This window comes from Dipodomys merriami, unplaced genomic scaffold (genome assembly GCF_024711535.1).
Source record: "Dipodomys merriami isolate MVZ:Mamm:240054 unplaced genomic scaffold, mDipMer1.0.p SCAF_30, whole genome shotgun sequence".
NCBI classification, from domain to species: Eukaryota; Metazoa; Chordata; class Mammalia; order Rodentia; family Heteromyidae; genus Dipodomys; species Dipodomys merriami.
Window position 1 is genome coordinate 9851443 of NW_027204493.1, and position 16999 is coordinate 9868441.

A 16999-nucleotide genomic window follows, 5' to 3' on the forward strand; every position below is an offset into this window, starting at 1 on the left:
CAATAGACACATGAAGAAATGTTCAACATCCCTAGCCATAAAAGAAATGCAAATCAAAACAACATTGAGATATCACCTCACTCCAGTTAGAATGGCAAAAATCAAGAACTCTAACAACAACAGATGCTGGAGGGGATGTGGACAGAAAGGAACATTACTTCATTGTTGGTGGGAATGTAAACTTGTTCAACCACTTTGGAAAGCAGTATGGAGGTTCCTCAAAAGACTTCACATAGAACTCACCTATAACCGAGCAATCCCACTTTTGGGCATTTACCCAAATGTTTACAAACAAGACCACACTATAGTTTATTGCAGCATTATTTACCATAGCTAAGATATGGAACCAACCCAGATGCCCCTCAGTAGATGAATGGATCAAGAAAATGTGGTATATATACACAATGGAATTCTATGCCTCCATCAGAAAGAATGACATTGCCCCATTTGTTAGGAAATGGAAAAACTTGGAAAAAATTATATTAAGTGAAGGAAGCCAGGCCCAAAGAAACATAGGTCCCATGGTTTCCCTTATTTGTAATATCTAGTATATGTATGAGTCTAGCAGAAAAGGTCAGATAATGTGATGTCAGGAAAATGAACCCTTAGATGTGTATTTTAATGTTTTTTTCTTTCATGCATGTGTTTCTAATGCATTTATAAGATTATCTCTTTGTTGCTTTGTATGTCCCTCCCCCACAGTATAACCCCTGCTTTCACTATATTTGATGTCAGTATAACTTGTGGAGGAGATGGGGAAAAACCAGTTGTTTAAGGATACAGGTGGACCTGTTGCAACAATGAGAAGTACAAGTTGTCATGTCCAAAACGAGCTTTACAACGTCGGTTGGGGGGGAGAGGGGGGAAGGAGAAAGATTGGGATGGGGGGGAGGGGGGAGGCTGGGAAGGGATGTGAAGGGTAAACAAAGGAGGAGGTTGCAATGCTTGGTATGAAATGTACGCATTATCCTGCCCATGTAATTGTAACTCCTCTGTACAGTATGTTCACAAATAAAATAAAATAAAATTAAAAAAAATGGAATTCCATACTTTCATCAGAAAGAATGGCATTGCCCCATTTGTTAGGAAATAGAAAAACTTGGAAAAATTATATTAAGTGAAGTAAGCCAGGCCCAAAGAAACTTAGGTCCCATGGCTTCCCTTATTTGCAATAACTAGTATAAGTCTAGGACAAGCAGAAAAGGTCAAATGCTATGTACATATTACCATAGAAGATGATGCTAAAGGAAATGAACCCCAAGATAGGGACACAAGAGATTTTAATCTTTGTTGCTGTTGTTTTTAATGTACTTATAATATAATATGTAACTTTTTTGTTTTTTTTTCGTATGGTCATGGCATTACCCCTGTTTTCATTGTGTTTGATTCCAGTGCCCCACATCTTATATATACATTTTCTAATTTGGGGAGAGGAAGGGAAAAAAAAATAACAAAATGCTGAAACAAGGATACAGGTGAGTCCATTGTAAGAATGAGTTTTACAAGACGCTATGTTGAAATAGAACTTTACAACTTCAGGGTAGGGGAGGGAGAAGTTGGGGAGGTGGGGAGGGAAGGAATGGTAGGGCAAAAACAAAGGAGGGCGAAACAATGCTGATAGGAAAAGTTCTCATTACCTTACTCATGTAACTGTTACCCCTCTGTACAGTACCTTTACAATAAGATAATATATATTAAAATAATTATATTCACTTAAATATGATCACATCTTACAGATAGCATTGTCAAGAAGTCATTATGGGTGCTCATTGGACATCAGTTACATATAAGGGATTATAATGTTGTTTTGATTTGCAACATTGAGATATCACCTCACTCCAGTTAGAACAGCAAAAATCAAGAACTCTAACAACAACAGATGCTGGAGGGGATGTGGACAGAAAGGAACCTTACTTCATTGTTGGTGGGAATGTAAACTTGTTCAACCACTTTGGAAAGCAGTATGGAGGTTCCTCAAAATACTTCACATAGATCTCCCCTATGATCCAGCAATCCCACTTTTGGGCATTTACCCAAATGTTTACAAACAAGACCACACTAAAGCTACCAGCACAACTATGTTTATTGCAGCATTATTTACCATAGCTAAGATATGGAACCAACCCAGATGCCCCTCAGTAGATTAATGGATCAAGAAAATGTGGTATATATACACAATGGAATTCTATGCCTCCATCAGAAAGAATGACATTTCCCCATTTGTTAGGAAATGGAAAGGCTTGGAAAAAATTATATTAAGTGAAGTAAGCCAGGCCCAAAGAAGCATAGGTCCCAGGGTTTCCCTTATTTGCAATATCTAGTATAGGTATGAGTCAAGCAGAAAAGGTCAGATAATGTGATGTTAGGAAAATGAACCCTTAAATATGTATTTTAATGTTTTCGTTTCTTTCATGCATATGTTTCTAACGCATTTATAAGATTATTTCTTTGTTGCTTTGTATGTCCCTCCCCCACAGTGTAACCCCCGCTTTCACTATATTTGATATCAGTATAACATGTGGAGGAGATGTGGGCAAACAAGTCGTTTAAGGACTCAGGTGGACCTGTTGTAACAATGAGAAGTACAAAATGTCATGTCAAAACCAGCTTTACAATGTCGGTGGGGGGGGGGAGGGGGGTATAATTGGGTGGGGGGAGGGGGGAGGCTGGGAAGGGAGGTGAAGGGTAAACAAAGGAGGAGGCTGCAATGCTTGGTAAGAAATGTATGCATTATCCTGCCCATGTAATTGTAGCCCCTCTGTACAGTATGTTCTCAAATAAAATAAAATAATATTTAAAAAAAAAGGGATTATAATGTTTTCTACATATGGAAAAATAATAACAGTCCATGTCATAAAACATTCGTCCTACCCTATGGTACACAATCATAATCTTTTAAAGAGATTATGCAAGTACTAAAAGAAAAATAAGAAAGGAATTTGAAAAATGAATTCAGTCCTGTTTGATGGGACAGTTTGAGTAGACTGTTAAGCAAAAGAGAGATGAGTGTAAAGGTTTGGAGGAAGGAAGCAAGGGTTACACATTAATTAAAAGAGAAATTTCTACATTTGATTTATTTAATGGTAAAAGGAGTTACAACAAATTATATTAGTGCCTACCTTAAACCTTTCTATCAGTACATATCATGAATTAACAATTCAGATGGTAAAATATGAATGATATTCCTGCCAAATGAAGAAGGCAAGAATTCTAGTAATCACTTCAATTCTCAGTATTGCTTTGGTAATTCTAGGTAATCTAGTAAGGCAATGGGATGAATAAGTGTAATTGAAAAAGAAAAAAAAATTATTTTGGGGGGGTTTACCTTAATACCTAAGAAATAAGGAAATTTAACTAAAAAGAAAATTTATTAAAATGACTCTTTACATGTGAAAGGTAAGGGGTTTCCCCCTTTCATACTAGAGTAACAAGATGTTCAGTTAGATGATTTGACTGAACTGTAAATTACAATGTATTGTGAGTCAGATCAACTGGCTGAAATTTCAAATCCGTGAACCTGATGGGTGAGTCATCTCCCTTCAGGATTTGAAATGGCCAGGTGTTCAGAAATTCAGCAGCATTTCCTATGGAGAGCTGCTTTGGGAACACTGTATATTCTCAGTCATATCTCCCATCCCAAGGATCTCACTGACCTCTTTTTCAGATACGGTGAGAGAATCATCTCAAAAGCTTGATGTGTGCTTTGTTTAAGCTATAGCATCTCGTGGATAAGTTTCTAATTTGTGCTTATGCAGTTTAGGGCAAAAAATAAATTGTAACTAGGTGACTAAATTTCTTCCAGCAAAAGAGAAGGAAAGTAGATGGCATATCCTTCTTTCCTCTCCCTTTTTTTCTGGTGCTAGTTTGACTCTGGAGTAATTATCGGAGATGCTGAAATAACTTATAGCACAGAAGAAGCTAACCATGGTCTGGGTCACTGCCAATTAGGGAGCAATTCTTCTCGGCCTAAATGGCTGACACAGGGATCTTGTTTACATGAGAACAGAACAAGCTATCTTACTTTCTAAAGTTACTGTCTTCAGTGATCAGCAGAAAAGTCAAATTGTCACGGACAACCTTGCTAGTCATATGATCTTAAAATGCAATGTTCTTTTCTTTACAAAGCAAATCATGGTTGAGAGCAGAGGATCTGTCCCTGGCATGTTCTGTCCTGACTGCTTTGAACAAGGCTAGTGGAGATCTGGAGAAGGGTGAATGATGATTATGGAAGTGATTTCATTAAAACCCAGTGAGAACAAAACACAAACAACAAAGCTTGTAAGCCATGTTCGTGAAATTAGAGAATGTTTTCCAACTAAGAAACAAAGCCTGGTAAAAGTTTCAGAGGTGGCCCCTGTAGCAATACATTTATAACACATCCTGAAGATGTGTGGTAGACTCTTGGAGTTCACAGCAATATCCAAGGAGCAATTTCCCTATGGCCACAGCCTAAATCGACAAGCATTGCAGGTAATAACCACTATTATTGAAATTTCCCTGTGAATATGACTTAATTACACTGCCAAGACCAGAGCGTTGCCCTGAAAGACTCGGGGAATAAGTGCCTCTTTAACTTCTGCACCCCAGGTACATTGTTGGCTCACCTTAGCTCTAGCCTTGCTTAATGAATATCCATTAGCTCATGATAACTGAAAGGTATCTATTTCACTGTCTTTCACATACATTGGTGAAGCTTCTGGAGTATGAAAAATGGCAAGACCTATGTTGACCTCAGGTAATTTATTTCAGTGGAAATGACTTAATGCATTTGAACTATCCTTTCACAGATCAGCATTAGATATTGTAATTTTACCCTGTTAACATCCTTACACATTGATCTATATTCCTTTCAAAGAGGAACTACACAGCCATAGATGACAACAGCATTAATTTATGAGTAGAATTATTTTTCCTCTTGCAGTATTAATAAATACACACAGATCCATCTCCATTCCTTAGTTTGCTTTTTGTGGCTAACAAGCCAATTTGAATAAAAATCCGATTAGTATCTTATAGTTAGAATAGCTTTCAAATGGTCTATTAGATATGGCATCTACCATACCTGTAGGACAATTTGTATGCATTGCAGCATCACTTGGAAAAGCCATAGTTTTATTTCTACAGAAATCCAAATCATCTTTGTGAATGTAGGCTGGTGTGGGACCTCCTTTTAAAAATGGAAGTGTCCTGATTAATCTGTTAAGCTGCCAACAGATATAAAGTCTATAGAGTGTTACTTTTAAAGATTTCAGAAAAAGAAGACAAGAAAAGACGAGCTTGCCTCTTCTGTAGAGGCCAAGATAAATCTGTCATTTAGTTGGAATGGCAGAGAAATTTCATTTAGATTTTAACTTTTTGATATATAATTCACAGCAGGAATTTGTCTTGCTTGGTAAATAACTTCTCAAATATCAACCAACAAAATAGATGACTTTTACATTTGAGATAGTTCTGACAGTGTTCTCTGTTTTGGAAAAAAAAAGAAACAAAAAGACTATTCTTTATTTTTTTCTAATTTTTTCCTGTGGACACAAATTGTCATTGGTAATGTTGATCATGATATGCAGACAAAATATAGCATTCTTATAAAAGGTTGTATTATATTGTACTTATTTCACTAGACTTTATTGGTGATGTACTATATACCAAATTTTTTAAAATTTTATTTATTTTTTATTGTGAAAATACTGTACAGAGGGGTTACAATTAGACGGGCAAGATAATGAGTACATTTCTTATCAAGCATTGTAGCCTCCTCCTTTGTTTCCCCTTCCCATCCCTTCCCAGCCTCCCCCGCTCCCTCACCCAATCCTCCCCCCTCCCCCACCAAAGTTGTAAAGTTAGTTTTTGACATGACAACTTGTACTTCTCATTGTTGCAATGGGTCCACCTGTATCCTTATTTAAACGACTTGTTTTTCCCCTTCCCCTCCACAAATTATACCAACATCAAATACAGTGAAAGCAGGGGTTATACTGTGGGGAAGGGACATACAAAGCAACGAAGAAATAATCTTATAAATGTGTTGGAAACAAATGCATGAAAGAAAAAAAAACATTTGAATACATATCTTAGGGTTCATTTTCCTAACATCACCTTATCTGATCTTTTCTGCTTGACTCATACAAATATTAGATATTGCAAATAAGGGAAATCATGGGACCTATGTTTCTTTGGGTTTGGCTTACTTCACTTAATATATTTTTTCCCAAGTCTTTCCATTTCCTAACAAATAGGGCAATGTCATTCTTTCTGATGGAGGCATAGAATTCCATTGTGTACATATACCACATTTTCTTGATCCATTCATCTACTGAGGGGCATCTGGGTTGGTTCCATATCTTACGTATGGTAAATAATGGTGCAATAAACATAGTTGTGCTGGTAGCTTTAGTGTGGTCTTGTTTGTGAACATTTGGGTAAATGCCCAAAAGTGGGATTGCTGGGTCATAGGGGAGCTCTATGTGGAGTCTTTTGACGAACCTCCATACTACTTTCCAAAGTGGTTGAACAAGTTTACACTCCCACCAACAATGAACTAAGGTTCCCTTCTGTCCACATCCCCTCCAGCATCTGTTTTTATTAGAGTTCTTGATTTTTTGCCATTCTAACTGGGGTGAGGTGGTATCTTAATGTTGTTTTGATTTGCATTTCTTTTATGGCTAGAGAGGTTGAGCATTTCTTCATGTGTCTTTTAGCCATCCTTCTTTCTTCTTCAGAGAAGTTTCTCTTTAAGTCTTTAGCCCACTTATTTATTGGGCAGTTGTTTCTTTGAAGATTTTATGAATTGAGGTATTTATGATATCAACCTGGATTGACCCATTGTAACAATGGGTAGAAGGCACTGTGTCGAAAAAACAAACTTTACAATTTAGGTAAGGGTGGAGGAGGGGGGAGTTTAGTTGAGGAGGTGGGAGGCAAGGGATGTTAGGGGAAAAACAAAGGAGGAGGCAACAATGCTGGGTAAGAAAAGTACTCATTCCCTTGCTCATGTAACTGTAACTGCTATGTATAGTATTTTCACAATAAAAATTTATTAAAAATATCAACCTGGATGTGTATACATTAACTCTTTAAGGAGCAAAGTTACTTTGATAAATGATGGATATTTCTGTTTCCTTACTATTAGCATAGACTGAACAAGGTGGCCTTATAAAAGGAGAAGATCCACCTCTTAGGGGCCAGGGAGGAGAGGGTAAAGGAGGAGGATAAAGAGGAAGAAAAGGATGATGGATTCCACCAAGTTCTTACATTTACTATCATATTTAGGTTTGAGTTGATTCAGTGGTGTGCAAGAATTGGCTTGAACCAACTCTTGAAGAAAATTAGATCTCCTCTCAGCTCTGCACTCACTGATGCCATGCTTGTAGCTTCATAAAGACCATAATAGAAGTATCTATAGCACAATCATCAACAACCACTGTATATCTTGACCTTTCCTCATTCAAGAGCCAGTTTTGAAATTTTTACCAGAGCACTGTTCATTCACCTGGAATATTCAGTGACCTTTCAATTTCATAAAGCATGGGTTCTTTGCCTGTGTGCTCAGTGATGTGATTGTGAAGGACATTTATGGTATTGTGCATTTTTGAAGCTATTTCTCCTTTATCTATTAGTATCTTGTTATTTGATGATTTATTCTATTTCCAATGGATAGTCAGATGCAGAACTATATACTATTCAAAGAGACTTACTTCCTCCGCAATGCTACCTTATGTTAAGGATTTGAAATGTTAGACAAAGGTCTTGGGAACTAGGACATGCTCTTAATCAAATTTTCTTGGCACCTTTGATCAATTTCATAGAGCATGTCTTATACTCTGGTTATACTACTAGTATAAATCTCCACTATTATTAGAGACCTACAAATTTCTACAGATTGAATTAAGTAAGCTTTGGAGATCTATGAGTAAAACTTCTATCAGGGAGTCTGATGGAAGTGTCTTAGAAATTGTTTGAAATTTAAGAATTCAGCAAATAAAATAAATTATAAATGTGCATAATAGAACCAGTCTTAAAATTTAAGCTTCGTCCCACACCACCAACATTAAATAAAAACCATGAAATCTCTTTGACCATTGTAATTATGTCAAATGCAAAGTCTCACTGGTACAATTCTGTAATATTTGGTCACTTTTTTCCAAGCAATAGAGCGTAGACTTCTTTTAAAATATCTATTTTTTATTGTAAAGATATTGCTCAGAGGGGTTACAGTTACATAAGTAATGAGAACATTTCCTATTGAGTGTTGTTACCCCCTCCTCTGTTTTATCCCTAACATCTCTTCCATCCCCACCATCCCAATTCCTCCCTCCCCCAAGTTGTAAATTTCATCTTTAACATGGTGTCTCATACAGCTCATTGTTACAGTGGGTCAACCTGTATCTTGTTTCAGCATTTTGTTATTTCCCTTCACCTCCCCAAATTAGAAAAATGTATATACTAGATGCAGGGCACCAGAATCAAATACAGTGAAAACAGGGTTATACCATGGGGAAAGAAAATAAAAAAGAAACAAAAAATCACATAGTACATTATAAGTCCATTAAAAACAACAGCGACAAAGATAAAACATCTTGTGTCCTTATCTTGGGGTTGGGATTCTATGCCTCCATCAGAAAGAATGTTATCGCCCCATTTGTTAGGAAATGGAAAGCTTGGAAAAATTATATTAAGTGAAGTAAGCCAGGCCCAAAGAAACATAGGTCCCATGGCTTCCCTTATTTGCAATAACTAGTATATGTCTAGGACAAGCAGTAAAGGTCAAAAGCTTTGTACATATGACCATATAAGATGTTGCTAAGCTAAATGACCCTCAAGAAAGAGGGTAGACTTTGCATCAAACATAGGTGAAATCATTAAGATTGCATTTGCACTAACCATTTTCAGAGTTATATTGTTTCTTCAAATACATCTATTTAAAAATATAATAATTTTTACAATGTAAATAATAATACAAGATACGTAGGGGTTGAACATGTGAAAAAATTCTGCATGTTTGAGGTTTATAGAATTCTATTTAGATCTATTCTAAATCCATGATGATTCATCATGACTAAGTAAGAAAGGCTTAAAACATACATAAAATTTTCACATTATACAATATGGAAGTGACTAGTTTTATATGACAAGAAGCTGAGTACATTCACTAAGGCAAAATGCAAGATAAGTTGTTGATATATGACCGACCCTTTCTATAATTTAATACACTAAGAACATTCAGGAACTAAACACACATTACCAAGGAAAGCAAAGAGTTTAAGAAGAGGTAATCAGCTGAGGAATTTGGATTTATAAATCTTGGATAAAGTGCATGCTGTAATATATCCTGATTTCAGTTAAACAGCTAGCTTTAAGCATATCTATTATCAATCTACTGAAAATGTAGTAATAAGAATTTGGGGAATATTCTGGGATAAATATCTATCTTATCCATAGAAAGTGATAAAGTAACATTTTAATGCTTCATATTGGAAACAAAAATATGAACAATAAAAGGCATTCCATTAAGGTAGTTATATATATTTAGTGGGCCTGACATACTACAGACATAATTAGCTTTAATTTTCTTTAATTACACACATTGAAATGCCACAAATTATATGCTCTGTGAGATGATTCAGGAAGAAAGATTTTTCTTTGAAATATGTGATGTCATCATTTAGTTTAATTTTCAGTAAATCTATACTTGTATAACTCATGGGAATACTCATTAAAGTTGAGGAATTCTGGAGACTCCTTTTGTCAAAATCATAAACACATTATAATTTAAGAAGAAAGAGCTGGTGACCTACATCAAGGATTTTGACAGGAAGTATAACCAGGCTTGCCACTGAATTGGGGATAGGAACTTCCATAATTAGGTGTTACATGAAACCAAATGTTTCATAAAATTCTCACTGGGTCAACTGACCCTTCTGTGCATACCTAGTTAAAAACATGAACACACTCAGAAGTCCAACCAAAAATAAGTACTGTGACTGAAATATAAAAAAGAGGTTACCTTCAACTAGTTTTATTTCCTTTTTCATTCTTTTTTAAAAATATTTTTATTGTAAAGATACTGAACAGAGAGGTTACAGTTCCACGAGTAATTTAATGAGTACTACTCCTTTGTTTTTCCCCCACTATCCCTTCCCTCCTCACCTCCTCAACTCCTCCCCACCCCTCAGAAGTTGTAAAGTTCACCTTCAACATAGTGTCTTGTACATCTCATTGTTACAATGGGTCAACCTGTATCCTTGTTTTAGCATTTTGTTAAATTTTATTTTAATTTTATTCTCAAGGTGATGTACAGAGGGGTTACAGTTACATAGATATGGTAGCGACTACATTTCGTATCTGACTTGTTATTGCCTCTCTCATTTTTAATCCTTTACCCTCCCAATTCCACCCCCAAATCGTGCAGATCATTTTCAACATACTGTCTTGTGAGTATTGCTGTTGTATAGGTTCCCCTTTTGTCCTTTGTCTCACCATTTTGTTGTTCCCCTTCCCTTTCCTAGTTAAGCCAGAGTATAAAATATTCAACTCTGTTAAGGGAACAATGTGGATCTTTGAAACTTCACAGTATTCTGTGCAGGACACTTTGTGTACTAGCTTCATGTGTCTATAAAGCAACTAATAAAAGAGCTTACCTTTGTATTTATGTTCTCTATACTTTTGTTTTGTCGGTTGTGGGGCTTGAACTCTGGGCCTGGGTGTCTCTCTCTCTCCTCTCTCTCTCTCTCTCTCTCTCTCTCTCTCTCTCTCTCTCTCTCTCTCTCTCTCTCTCTCTGTTTCTTTCTTTCTTTCTTTTTCTTTCTGTCTGTCTTCTGTCTTTCTGTCTGTCTTTGTCTTTCTTTCTTTCTTTCTTCCTTCCTTTCTTTCTTTCCTTCTTTCTTTCTTTCTTTCTTTCTTTCTTTCTTTCTTTCTTTCTTTCTTTCTTTCTTTCTTTCTTTCTTTCTTTTCTTTCTTTCTCTCTCTCTTTCTTTCTTTCTCTCTCTCTTCTTTCTTTTCCTTTCTTTCTTTCTTTCTTTCTTTCTTTCTTTCTTTCTTTCTTTCTTTCTTTCTTTCTTTCTTTCTTTCTTTCTTTCTTTCTGTCTGTCTTTCTGTCTTTCTTTCTTTCTGTCTGTCTGTCTTTCTGTCTGTCTGTCTTTTTGTCTTTCTTTCTTTCTTTCTTTCTTTCTTTCTTTCTTTCTTTCTTTCTTTCTGTCTGTCTTTCTGTCTTTCTTTCTTTCTGTCTGTCTGTCTTTCTGTCTGTCTGTCTTTCTGTCTTTCTTTCTTTCTTTCTTTCTTTCTTTCTTTCTTTCTTTCTTTCTTTCTTTCTTTCTTTCTTTCTTTCTTTCTTTCTCTCTCTCTCTCTCTCTCTCTCTCCCCTCTTCTTCCTCTCTCTCTCTCCTTCCTCTCTCTCTCTCTCCTTCCTCTCTCTCTCCTTCCTCTCTCTCTCTCCCTCTCTCTTTTCTTTTCCTTTGTGGCCCTAGGGCTTGAACTCAGGATTGGCCATGATCCCTGAGCTTATTTCTTTTTCTCAAGGCTAGCCCTCCACCCCTTGAACCACAACTTCACTTCTGGCTTTTTAGTAGTTAATTGGTGGTAAGACTCTCACAGACTTTCCTGCCTGGGTTTTCTTAAAACCAGGATCCTCAGATCTCTGCCTTCTGAGCAGTTAGGATTCAAGTAATGAGCCACTAGAGTCCAGCTGAAATTTATTTCTTTAAAAAAATCTGTATTTTTAAAAGTAGCAAACAAGACAATTTTTTAAAGATGAACGTAAATATTTGTGTATGTAGCTATTACAGACTTTAAGAGAAAATAAAGCGCAAATTGACTTAAGAAACAAATAGAACTTATTTGAATTTGTTATTATAGAGATACAAATTTCAGGTAGGCTGAATGTGTGCTCCAGGATATTGGAGATTTACAAGTTTTAGTTGCAGAAACTCAAGTCAGGTTGAAGATGATACCAGTTTGTTAAAACTGTATTTGTATCAAAACTGTATTATAAGAAAGAAATTGAGTAATTTACAAAAATGCATATAAAACAGGCTTCGGAGATGAGGTGCAGAAAAGGAAAGAGCAGAGAAGGGAGCTAGGTGAAAAGATTAGAGTATATACCGCCCTAATGAAAACTGCAGCTCCCAGCACGTATTCGAAACAAAATGCAGCAGAGTCAAACATTTATTTGGAGGCAGATATGACAACAGTTTATTTGGAGGTAGGTGATCCCTTAGCCTAATACTCTGGGACACATCAAATTGCCTTAGCTCTTTATCTAATTTTCCCCTGCTATCAAGTACTTGACCATGTTATCATAATAAACCTCAACATTTTCAAAGATTTACCGAAGCATGTTGTGAATGAAAGGGCCAGTCCTCAGATATGTAAGACTGGAGCGCTGATTAAATTGGTAGACTTACATTGCACAACTTTGTCAGTTGTGTAGCATATACTCACCTTATGTATCTTCAGTTTGCCTCTCATTCTAAAGAAGGATTAGAAATATGTAGCAATGATCCTACCAGTTCATTCTCCTAACCTGCAGTAAGTCAGGCCCAGCCTTGACTACGATACACAGCCACCTTAGGAGTTCCAGATACACTAAAGATGCTATGACAATACACATAACACAAAATGGGAAATTTAAATTTAATATTTTAAGTTAGAAAACCATGGAGTCATTTAAAAAGGCTGAAATTCCCTTGAAGAAATATCTGCAGACAGTAACTACATTTCATTGGGTAATTATGGTATTGAATGCCTTTTTAAAAATCAAATGTTATTTTCAAGAAATGACAATAAAATTAGAACTGTTTAAAATACAAATGTCAGCAAGTTGTGATTATTTGGATCCAAGCTCAGAGACTAAGAGACATTCTGATTCCATACACTCTATTCCTGCTCATCCTTAATTGAGGGAATGGATAATAAAGATCTTGAGGCTACAAATTCAAAAAAAAAAGAAGGCTGAAATTCAGAATAGTTAGGTAGTTGTCAAAATGATCTTTAGAATGGTTATAGAAGAAAAACATGAATGGGCAGGATAATAATTAAATCTGAGACCTGTCTGGTAAAACAGTTTCTCCATTTTGAAAATCTTTCCACTTTAAAGTTATTTTGTCCCTGAAGTTCTTTCTTTTTGTTCCATTTTTCTTTCTTAGCAGCATTTATAACTTTAAAGATGTTTTAATTTTAAAAATATTTTAGATTCCACATGCAGATATGGATAACATTATAGGAAATTTATAGGTATTTGTACCTATTCTTAACCTAGTTTTCCCCAAGGGTAACATTTAACATAAATATAGCATAGTATTACCACCAGTCCACTGACATTGACCTATTCTGTAGAAATCCAGATTTTATGGTCAAGATACAGAAAGAACAATTTTATCACAAAATTTCCTCTTATTATCTGTTTGAAACTGCAGCTCTTCTGAATGATACATTAGCAAAAAGTCATTAGCACCGTGTCATGGCCCTGATATGACTCAGACAGACCTAAGACTTGTCAAGTCATGGAGACAATGAGATAGGAGCAGGTGGATTTAGGGCTATCTGGAGGGTCACTGTTTCCTTCTGTGCACTGGGAAATGGCACAACTGGGCTGATCTGGATGAGAATCTGTCTGCCTGCCTGTATGCTCAGGCACCTAGCCCTTGAAATACTGACCACCAGGGACCAACATTATAGTGTTATGATGTTAATGATGTCCCCATCTTTCCCTCTCCCTATCCTCCCTCATAAGTTTTAATGAACCTTCTATCTCATATGCATCTCCACCTGCAGGTGTTTTCTTCTAATTCTTGGTAACCACCCTCTCCCCCCCACCTCCTCACTTGCCACTCTCTTAGTCCAGATAAGCTGTGAACATTACAATTGTATTCCCCACTCCCTGTCTTTAATGCTTGGCAACCACACCTGTTTTTTATTCTGTATTTGTTTTTGGTTATTGCAGGAATAATGTATAACTGGAATCAAAGATTTTGTAATCATCTGAGACTGGTTTTCCCCCCCATAGTTTCCCAGAGATCCATCCAACTTGTTGCATGTGTCCATACAGTAAACTCACCTTATTCAAAGACATATCAAATGTGGTTTTAACCCAGTACAGCAAAATAGATAAATAAGTAAACAGAAACAAAACATTTAAATTCTAGTACATGTATTATGCAGCTTAGTGGATGTAGGAAATTCTTCAGTCCCATATTATTATCAGTTGTGTTCAAATTATTAGATCAGCTGAGTATTTTCTGACTCTTAAGTTTTGTGAAAAACTTCCCAAAATCAAGCAGTACACAGAGGGTGTACTTTAATAGGCTTTATTGAAATGTTAAAGTGAAAATAAGATTTCTTCTTTTCTTAATATATATATTTTATTGTAAAGATACTGTACAGAGGGGTTACAGTTATATGATTAAGGTAATGAGTCCCTTTCATACCAAGCATTGTTACCCCCTCCTTTACTTTTTTCCTACCATCCCCTTCCTCCCCACCTGCCCGACTCCTCCCTTCCCTCCACCACAAAGTTGCAAAGTTCATTTTCAACATACTGCCTTGTACATCTCATTGTTACAATGAGATACAACTTGTATTCTTATTTCAGCATTTTGTTATTTCCCTTCCCATCCCAAAATTCAGATTTCTTGAAAGATGATATGTCTTCGAGTAAAGTTGAGTGTTCTTGTGGGAAAATTAATCAGGCATGCACAGTAGAGTATTGAACTCTGCCTCCTGAGCATTTGTGGGTTTTCCTCAATGATTGTCTCCTTGTCACCATAGACCTGCAGATTCCAAGGGACTGCTGTAATTTTATTCCTTTTGATTGCTGAACAATGAATATTCTATTGTGTGAGTGTGCTACAGTTTATTTTTCCTATCACCCAAGGTACATTATCTAGACTGTGTCCAATCCTGGTTTATTGGAAATTAAGCAGCTATTGCTAGATACAAGTTCGTATTTCTCTTAGAACTGTGGCATCCTGGCCACATTCAGCATTATTTATTGCTATTTTTTGTAAGAAATATTTCAGGTATCAGTTCTTGAAAGGCAAACTTAAATATACTACACTGCTACATTCTTTGTAGTTCTGGGGTTTGACCTGAAGGCCTCAAGTTTTCTAGGTAAGTCCTCTACCATGTGAGACATTCTCAAGCCTTCAAAATTCTTTTTGAAAAAATATCTTGCTAAATTTTGCTTGGGCTGTCCTTGAACTGAGATCTTCCTGACTTTGCCTTCTAAGTAGCTGGGATTAAATGCATATACCACTACGACCAGTACTACTTCATTCTCAATGTTTCTCAAACACACACTAGAATAACCACATTGAAACTTCCATGTTTAAAAAATACTTCTGTGGTTCAACACTAAATATTTGATATATAATCAATCTATCTTTTTATATTCTTGTTATGATTTCAGATTTAATGATGAATACTTTTAGTAATATTTTGCAGTAGAAGCTCTACCTTCTTTGCTAATTCTTGTTCACTTCTCTGATGTCGAAATGAAAGTGAAGCAGATTTCAGTTTGAATAATGTTTCTACTTACATTAATATCCTGGATGATTTCATCACACCTTGCTCCTTTCTTCTTTCTTTCTTTCTTTCTTTCTTTCTTTCTTTCTTTCTTTCTTTCTTTCTTTCTTTCTTTCTTTCTTTCTTTCTTTCTTTTTTCCTTCCTTCCTTCCTTCCTTCCTTCCTTCCTTCCTTCCTTCCTTCCTTCCTTCCTTCCTGCCTTCCTTCCTTCTCTCCCTCCCTGCCCCTCTCTCCCTCTTCTTTCTTTCTTTTCTTTCTTTCATTCTCTCTTTTTCTTTCATTCTTCCTTTCTCTTTTTTCTCTTTCTTTCTCTCTTTCTCTCTCTCTCTCCCTTCCTTTCTTCCTTCCTTCCCTCCCTCCCTGCCTCTCTCTCCCTTTTTTCTCTTTCTTTCTTTCATTCTTTCTTTCTCTTTTTCTCTTTCTCTCTTTTTCTCTCTCTTTCTTTCTCTCTCCCTTCCTTCCTTCCTTTCTCTCTTTCTCTTTCTTTCTTTCTTTCTTTTTTCTTCCTTTCTTCCTTCCTTCTCTCTTTCTTTCCTTCCTTCCTTCTTTCTTTCTTTCTTTCTTTCTTTCTTTCTTTCTTTCTTTCTTTCTTTCTTTCTTTCTTTCTTTCTTTCTTTCTTTCTTTCCTCTTTCTCTCTTTTTTCTTGTCCTGGGTTTGAATTCTGGTCCTAGGTACTGTTTTTGAGCTTTGTCACTCAAGACTAGCACTTTACCACTTGAGCCACAGCAACTTGATTAATTGGATATAAGAGTCTCACAGACTTTCCTGTCTGTACTGGCTTTGAACTGTGATCATCAGGTCTCAGCCTCCTGAGTAGCTGGGATTACAGGTGTGAGCCACAAGCACCCAGCTGAGGATCACAGCTATTAAATGTGTATTTCTACTCTCTTCTAACTCTAATCTTGTGAATCTAACTGCCCACTGAATGGCTGATTGGGGATCACTAATATGCTTTCAAACTTAGTATGTATGAAATATAAATCCTTAATTTTCCTGCATAATATGTTAATTGATAGTAATTTCCATATCAGTATTCTTTTCCTGGCCTAGGTAAGCAATAAAAAGAATAGATTTTTGTCACTATCTACTTACATTTGCTTTCACCTACATCCAATTACCAAGGAAAACCTGGAGGCTGTCTTTCAAAATACTTGCAATACTCAACTACTTTTCTCCCTGCCTGCCTCTAGCTGAAGCCTTATATAAGTCACTCCTGTCTTTCTTTGATCAGGAAACTAGCCTTTTAAGTAATATTCCTTTTTTTTTTTTTTTTACAAAGCTGCCATCCTTTTGAAATATGAGTCAGAACTTGTCACTCCTCCACTCTAAATCAGACAATGATTTCACAATAAAAGCTGAGGACCTTGCAATGACTTACAAGCCTTGAGTGGCGCTAGCTCTCACCTTGCCTGCTAGTTCCACAATTTCTTTCTATCCTGTATTAGTCATTTAAAAATAATTTCATTAGCACATATTAATTGC